The sequence below is a fragment of the Cynara cardunculus genome (assembly GCF_001531365.2).
Source record: "Cynara cardunculus var. scolymus isolate 2C chromosome LG 8, CcrdV1, whole genome shotgun sequence".
NCBI classification, from domain to species: domain Eukaryota; kingdom Viridiplantae; phylum Streptophyta; class Magnoliopsida; order Asterales; family Asteraceae; genus Cynara; species Cynara cardunculus.
Window position 1 is genome coordinate 24,682,303 of NC_037535.1, and position 9,332 is coordinate 24,691,634.

The window sequence follows — 9,332 nt, forward strand, 5'->3', positions numbered from 1 at the left end:
GGGGGCATTGTCGAGACGAGGGTTTAACAAGACGGGAGGGCACCGAAAAGGGAAAGTGGTGTTGTCGCTAGAGAAACGAGTCTTGGGCTGTTGTTCATCAGGAAAATAGAAAACAACCGGTGGTAGCGTTGGGCCATTGGTAGACTTTAGACTGTTGTTGCGGGCCTTGGCATGGAGGACCAGAGACTCTGTTGTTCCTAAAAGCCCATGAGTCCATGACCATGCTAACATGGGTGTTCCGCTGAAACGCCCATGACTTTTGTTACGGGACTCCGTTTTAAATCCATAATTATGTCGTTTGAACATGTTTCCAGACGCTTTTGTGTTTTTTTTCTATGTTTTTAATTTTTCGTTTGGGCTTTTTATGATAAGCCCATGATCTTTACCATACCCATTTCATTTTGGCCCTCTTATTCATTTGCATTGTCGCACTTGAAATTCGTAAACTTACATTTTTCATCCCAAATATCGAGTTCATAGTCGATTAGAATTTGAAGCCTAGTGTTCGGTATTCGTTGAATCAACGAACTTTAGAAGCGATTATCTCTGAGTACTCTTAGAGTCAACAGGTTTATCTTCGTTTTCGTTATTATACGCTCCATCAAATATGGTTCACACTACAATAAAATCGGGTTTATAGGACGCTCCTAATTTCTAACGCCCTAATAGACCTATTTATAGGACTTAGTTTATAGGATCAAAAAATAAAGTGTCATACTTAAAAGCGTTGTAATAAGTTTATATGATGTCTTTTGATGTCTTAATAAGTTTTTTAGGACACCTTTAAATAAAGCGTCCCATTAGCAATTTGAAGAACATTATTTGAAAACCGTCCTATAAAAACAATTGTCTTATAAAAAAATTGAGTTTATAGGACATTTTCCTCAAAAGTGTCGCATAAAGTTACTAATACGACACTTTATATTAAAAATGTCTTAAAAACTTGTTAAGACGTCCAAAAACGTCATATAAACTTATTACAACGCCTTTAGATATAACGCTTTATATTTTGGTTATATAAATTAAGTCTTATAAAGCAGTCTATTAAGACGCTTAAAAATTAGGGGCGTTCTATAAATCCAATTTTATTGTAGTGTCATCGAAGAAAGTGAATATGACCGATGATGGCATCGGTGCCGGATTTGCAAAAGGCAGGACGAAGAAGGGGATGGGCAGTTCACCGTTGACAAACTAAGAAATGGATGGCTAACCAACGAGATTAATTGGGTTCCATATGTGTGTCTATATATATATATATATATTGTTTCAAATACAATCTATCGCATTTGTACAACTAATGCAACCCAATAAATTGAAATATTTATGAAAATGATGAGAGTTCATTTATTATGATTTAAATATTTATGAAATATGAATACGGTTCATTAATTATGATTAATACTTTATATTATGAAATAATTAAAACTTCTATAAATTACATATTCATCAAATTAAATGGACGGTTGAAATTGAGTTGTATTGGTTGTATGAATATAAGAGATTGTATAATAACCCACCCCTCTCTCTCTCTCTCTCTCTCTCTATATATATATATATATATATATATATATTTAATTTTGTAAACATTTAAATATTGTTTTATTCTTAAAAGGAAAGTAGGATATTGATGTAAAATGACATATTTTCGTTACATCAAGCACTTATCGCTCATTCCTCTAACGGTGTTAATGGACTTTAAAATATTTACGTGGTGTTTGGTTCGTAAAATATTTTTGAATGAAATGGGATCTGTCAAAGTAATTTGAGTATGAATGAATTGAAATGAAACCTTATATTCGTTTCACAATGTCGCTCATTCCTCTACAGTGTCTTTGTTTTTACATATATTCGTTTCACAATGTGAAACCTTTTAGTTGTATTTTTTAAATAACAAACACATAAAAAGTATTCACATTATGAAACAAATAGATGTTAATCAATATACCAAATCCAATCCATAGATGGAAAAAAAAATACATGAAATAGCACAAGATGCACCTAGGGATGGGTGATTTGCCCCGACCCGGTGGGGAACCCGCTTCACCTGACCCGAACGGGGACGGGGATTCCCCGCTAAAACGGGTCTCAAGGCCGGGGATCCCCGGTAGAATCAAACTAACGGATATTCTTCATGGGGTTTGACCGATGTTTGACCGGGGATTGATAAAAGTTTGACTGGGAACGAGATGTTAACCCCCTGTACCTGCCTGGGGACCGGGGCCAGGGTCGAGGGATGTTACTACAGATCAGGGCCGGGGATTACAAAACCCGCCCGTTCTCTCCCCCATTGCCATACCTAACTACACCGGTTCTCAAAGTTATTACAATTTCATGAGTTATAAAAAAAGTCCCCCTACCATATATTATATAAAATACTTAGTATTAAAATATTACTTTTTTTTCATAACAACAATATATTATTATAATTAATAATAATAAATTATTTTGTTAATTAATAAATTAATACTAATAATAAAAATAATATAATACTAGTAAGGGTGAATTAATCCGTTGGTTCAGGTGTTTTTTACTGTTTTATGATCTTGATATCTAGAATTCATTAATTACATTATTGGTTCTTATTTCAGGTTTTTTAGGTCACGTTTGTTTTTTAAGAGATATTGAAATCTAAAGTTTTATTTTACTTCTGATTATTAAAAGATGGTTGAAATATGAAATCTGAATCAATAAGACTGTTTGTTTTTGTAAACTGACAGACGTCTAAAGTCTGAAATCTAAATAAATAGTTTGTTTTTGTAAAATCAGATGCAAACATTTTGCAAAATTCTCTTGATTTTTATAAAATTTTCATTGCCGAAATTCATTTCAACAATTGCTTAACAGATGAAACACAGTAAGAACTTTTTAGATTCCTTACAGACTTTCGATACTATCGGGAATGCCACTAGTGAGTTTGTTTGTGGAGCGAGTATTTATGATAGATCACCAATAGAAGTTTTTGTTTCACATTAATATTCTAAGCTAACCTATACGCACATAATATATATATATATATATATATATATATATCTAGAGAGAGAGAGAGAAGGTGGGAGTGTGCATTGATAAAATAACGAAATTGTCCTTCATTTAACGATGTAATCATTAAAATAATAACCAAATTACATCTCACTCATTCATAAGCTTTAAAAGCATGTAAAATGACCAAATTATCCCTCAACTAATGGAGTCCTTATTAAGGCCCCTATCGTTGGACTATTTTTTTAACTTACTGAAACACAAGAATGCTTTTCGAATTTTCGGTACACCCATCGGGACCAAAACTCGAGTTTACTTAAAAGTATATAAAAAAATTAAACACATCCTGAAGGACCGTTTTCGATCTTGGACCCATTTTGTGTGAGACCGTTGACTTTAACTTTAATTGGTGTTAACTGTAAGGATTTGTGGCATAGTGGTTGAGATCCAAGGGATATGGTGGAATATCTTATCTGTACTGGATTCGATTCCAAACGTTTACAAAGCGGTCATTGAATTTGTCAGGATTGATATATTACTGTCATAATTTATCAGAATTAGTTTAGGCATAGCTTGAAACACCCTTAAAAAACTTTAATTGGTGTTACTTAAAAACCGTTAAATCGTTACCGTGTCTGTCTGCGGATGTTTCTTTCATTTTGTTGATAATTTTGATTTTTGTCCCTGTGGTTAAAAACCGCCATTTTCATTCTTATGATTTGCAATTAATTACTATTTTCGTCCATGGACTAATTCCTACCTTTAAGTACACGTGACCAAAACAGTAAACTACAAAGATCCAAACGACAATAGATTATAAATCATAAGGACAAGAATAACAATGAATTGCAAACCATAAGAACGAACACCATAATTCTAAACCATAGGGACGAAAATTACGATTTTTAACAAACCATATTAGACATGACCAAAAACTGGTCCTGGGTTGAAACAATAACAATCTGGACCGATCCCGATCCCGATCCCATCGAAAATACTAACTAGTCCCAGGTTGGACCGGATCTTATTTTTGGATGAAAACCATAACCAATCCTTAACCGACGATCCCAAATCGATCCCAATCGGTTTCAGGTCGGACCGGGCCTGCAACATTTGGCCATCTCTAAACCATATGAACGAAAATGGTAATTTACTCTAAATGTAATATTAAAAAACAAAATATTATTAATAATTATTTTAAAATAAAATTTTAATTTTGGCATTTGCTTAGCTTTATTTAAAAAAAATGACAAATTAAAAAAATAAAGAAACAAAACTTTCCAACTTTCAAGACTCACCAAAACCCTTGTCCTTACATGCTTCTTTTAATTAAATATTTGCATTTTATATAATTCTAAATATTTCTTTTAATGTTTTTAATATAAAATAATTAAATATGTAAGATTTTCCTAACGAGAAATTCATACGAGAACAATAACTAAATAAAAAAACATAAAAATAGTCAAATCACGTGTATAATCACATATGATTTCACACTGATTGCCAACGTAAGGACACGGGGGTGACCTGGGCCTCGACATTAAATCACGTGTATGACCTGGGCCTCGACGTTAAATCACGTGTATGACCTGGGCCTCGACGTTAAATTTCCAATCTCAGATAACAAAATACCTACTAGGTTAAAAAGAGAAAACCACGATTGAAACTTATGGCGACTTCATAACTCGCTTTGAAGCTAGCCCGGTTCAGGGACGGACTCAGAATTTTTTTTCAAACGGTGTTACCATTTGTTAATAAGAAAAAACTATAGGGAAAAAATTTCAAGCGGTGGCACCGTTTGACTATAAGAAACAAAAATACAGAATTTTTTTTCGAACGGTGGTACCATTTGACTAAAAAAATGACACTAATACAATTCGAACTTGGGTCTAGGGTGGAATAAAAGTCTTGCAAACCAACTCTACCAAATAAAATTTGTTCTTATTGTAGTTTCTAAATACATATGGTGGCATACAACAAGATTTCGTGTTGCGAAACCAATGCAACATAGTTAACTTCTTTTTTTAGTAAGATTGCTTGTTTGTTTGCTATTTGCATGCATTCCTTCGTATGAACAATGTATTCAGGTTCCCCCACAACATATGTGAGAAGAAAAGTTAACGTGAAAAGTGTAAGAAGGGATCTGAACCTTTGATCACCTTTGGTCTCAAACCTACCCATGAATCGTTCTTGATATGAGGATTGACCCGGTGCATCTCATCCTAATGTGCATCCAAAAGTGGAGATCACTTATTACGCTTCTCATATTAACTCTCTCATTCTCACCAGAACCCAGTCCGATTGGAACGTGAGAACAAAACTTTCTTATAAATTCATTTATCTTTGTTTACTATTTTTATCACAATTTTATGAGTTCTCAAATGAAGTTTCTCCTCTCTTGAAAGAAACAAACAATATTTTATAACAATAAGAATATGTAAAATACCAACTTGTGACACCCATAGGTCATAACATAAACGTAGCAGTAAATCATAATTACACAGACTAATGTCTTGGGCCACCGTCACTTACCCCAACGTTTTCCGAATAAACCCCTCACATTTCTACATTCGATAACAAGAAAACAATAAAAAATAAGATCAAATACACCAAAGGACCTTTGGCCTAGCGGTATGTGAGTTTATGGCCTCCTAGAAGGTTAGAGGTTCAAACATCACCAAATGTGAAGAGAATGTGTGAGTTTATTTATTCTATTTGCTGTATATAAATATTATATACTTAAAAAAAGATCAAATACGTCAAGTGCATTTTACGAGCCACTTTGGAACCAAATTCTTCGACTCGTTTTATAGGCATGGAGTTTGCGCCAACTTTTGTCGCTCTAACTATTAATTCTTCATAAATAGAGTAGTAGCCGGTTCTAAATTATGAGTTAGGGGCCGTTTACTAAACTCTTATTTGATAAGTGCTTAACAGACTATTTTCCTCACCGGATGAACATGGCAAGGGCCAAGAATCTTACCTGGTAAGAGCGATGATAAGGATTGAGAGTCTTACCCGGTAAGTGAGGGTGACGACTCTTACCCGGGTAAATTGTTGCATAGGATACCGTTTGATGTACTACAATCTTATCAGATAAAAACAAATTATAATGTTGATTCCTATTCGTAAGCTCTTACCGAGTAAGCATTTCGGTAAACGGCTCATTAGTTACACGTATGATTAGGTTTTCATGAGGAGCATATTATAAATGAATAAACGATTAAACATTACCAATAACAAAAGCACAAACATGAAAGGGGAAGACTGTTATAAGGAACCAACATTACATAAAAACTGACAGATAAAAAGTGTTATCTAACAGCCAATTAAATTCAGTTAAAGGAGAAATGATGCTAAAATACCTAAAGACCCTCATTCAGAGCAAGAAAGGACCAAACACTAGTATTTTAGAATGGATCGGGTCTTGAAGGATTAGAACCAATTTTATATTGCCTGGGCCGGCTCACGACCTGTCCTTGTTCATCTCTCATTGTAGGATATACGACAAATAGAACAAATAAACTCACATATCATCCTCAAATTTGGTGAGGTTTGAACCATTGACCTGCTAGGAGGCCAAAGACTCACATACCGTTAGGCCAAATATCATTTGATAGTATTTTATAATTGTTGTTTTATAGATAAATGTGTAAATTTTGAAAATGACATTTAAAAGAATTCAATTTTTTTTTTTGTATTTTCCAATAAATAAAAGAAAAAATTAGATTTTTTGAATGTAATAAATATGTAAAATTTCATATTAATCTAAAAATAATAATATAAATTCACTTTTAAGGTTTTGGAATGGAATATAAATCAAGGGTATTATTGGAAATATGTTTTTATTTGAAAGTTTTTAATGGAATCCACCTCATGAAACTTGTGGAAAACTAACCATGTATGCTGTATTATATTTTTCTAATTTATTATTTAAATTAATTTATATTTACATTTTTATTTTAAAAAATGAATTTTATATTTTAAATCGTTTATTAATTTTTTTAATAGTTATATCGGTCTTCATTTTTTAGATCGATTATTAGGATTCAATCGCTTACCACTACGTCAAAAACAATTGCTGATGGAGAATGCACAACTTATTTTCTTATAGCGTAACATCAACGTCACGTTTCGATTTAGGAAGATGCTGGTTATTGAACCAACACTCTTTTATGTCTACCAATTAAAATAGAACACATTGTTAGGGGCCGTTTACCAAATACTTAACCGGTAAGAGCTTATCAGTAATATTCAACATTATCATTTACTTACCTGGTAAGATTTTAGTTCACGAAAACGACATTGTATGCAACAATTTACCTGGTAAGCGCTTACCATGTTAAGAGTCAATCGTCCTCACTTACCGGATAACACTCTTTTCCTTGCCTTGCTCTTACCATGTTAAGAGTCAATCGTCCTCACTTACCGGATAACACTCTTTTCCTTGCCTTGCTCTTACCAGGTATAGATTCTTGGTCTTTATCGCATTCATCCGGTAAGGTAATGTGAGTAAACAGCCGCTTATTTTATTTATTTTACTTTTATATTATCTATTTAACGATGTGTCTTATTTTGATTGATAAATATAAAAGAGACCTAAAATTTGGATACAGATGATTTTTGTTTTCGTCGTTTGGACTTCTACTCAGTTTTTAGGGGAAACTCTCTTTCGGCCAAGCTGTTGATGCCCTTTTTACTAAACATGATCAGAATTACTCCAACAAAATCGAGTTTTTTTATTAACCTGGATATTCAACCCGTTATGTGAGCCGACTAATCCCGGGACGACCACTTGCTTTGCAAATAGCCCGGAGTCACCGCATTTGAACCTCCGTGGCGACAAGAGGATTTTTATTCCTCCTTGGATTTGAACTTGGGACCTTCTGGTACTTTTGACCTTTGGAGCCAAGCTCAAACCAATCAGACACCACCCTTGTGGTTAACAAAATCGAGTTTACAGTTATATTTTATAGAACTTAAGTTTTTAAACCTAGACAATTGTGTATTTAACATAAAAGTGTTACAATAAGTTTATACGACTTTTGTTGACGACATTATTTAGAAAAATGTCATATAATAAGGCGCGTCCTATAAAAATGTGTTCATATAATGCTTTTAAAAAATGTTCAATAAAAAACGAATAAAACACTTTGGTTCTAGAATGTTCTTGAAAGAACTTGTTAAACCTCTGGAAACGTTCTATAATTTCTTTTACATGCAACATACCATTGTCTGGTTCAATAAACTTAAGTCGTATAAAACATTTATGGGACGTTTGGTTTGCGGGGTTGGAATGAATATAGAGGAATTTGTAATTGAATTTCATTCCAGTCCCAAACATTTGGTTCGAATGATTCCCCACATTTGAAATCATGTATTTCATTGAAATACTACAAACACAGGATTTTGATATCTTACAGAGACGTTTGGTATTTCACGGAAGTTCATAGGATTTGTATGTAATAATGTTTTAAAATACGTTAAAAAAACATACGTTTTGAAATCCTCCATACGGAAAGATTTCAAATCTTTCCACGAAATCCAAACCTCTCGAAATCATTCCATCAAACCAATCATCCCTCGGATCTTTACAAATCTAAATTCCTCCAACTCCAAATCCTTTCATAAAATTCAAACCCCTCAAAATCATTTCAATCCTACCAAACATTTTTTACATCTACAAATTTTTTACATCATACGAACCCTATTTTTTTTTATTAACTTGGATATCCAACCCGCTATGCGAGCCGACTAATCCCAGGGCGATCACCTGCTTTCCAGATAGCCTAGAGTCACCGCATTTGAACCTCCGTAGTCACAAGAGGATTTTAATTCCTCATTGGATTTAAACTTGGGACCTCCTGATACTTTTTACCTTTGAAGCCAAGCTCAAACCAATCAGTTATTAATGATTCAAAGTTCAAACCCTTATTTATAAACCCTAATTTATGGGAATTGGCAATCCTATTTTATAGTCAGAAATGGTAGGTAATATAAAATGCTTATTAATCCTTGAGTGCAAGAAGCTACCCAAAAAGGGTATTTTAGTCCATGGCGCCACTCAACTTCTTATTGACACTGCATGAACTGACCTAAATCCATCACTCTTTTCTCCAAAACCCCATGAAAAAACCCTTTCTTTGCAAACATGGATAACGTTCACAAAACCCCCTTTTTGTTCTTGATTGATTTCTGCCACTTTCAAGATTTCTTGATCAATAGATGAAAACCCACATCAAATTCCAACTGTTCTTGAGGAATTTGTGGTTTATTTGACCTCAAAAAACCCACAAGGATTTTGGTTTGTTTTCAGCAGTTTTTAGGGTTTTTGATTAGGGTTTGGTGTAAGA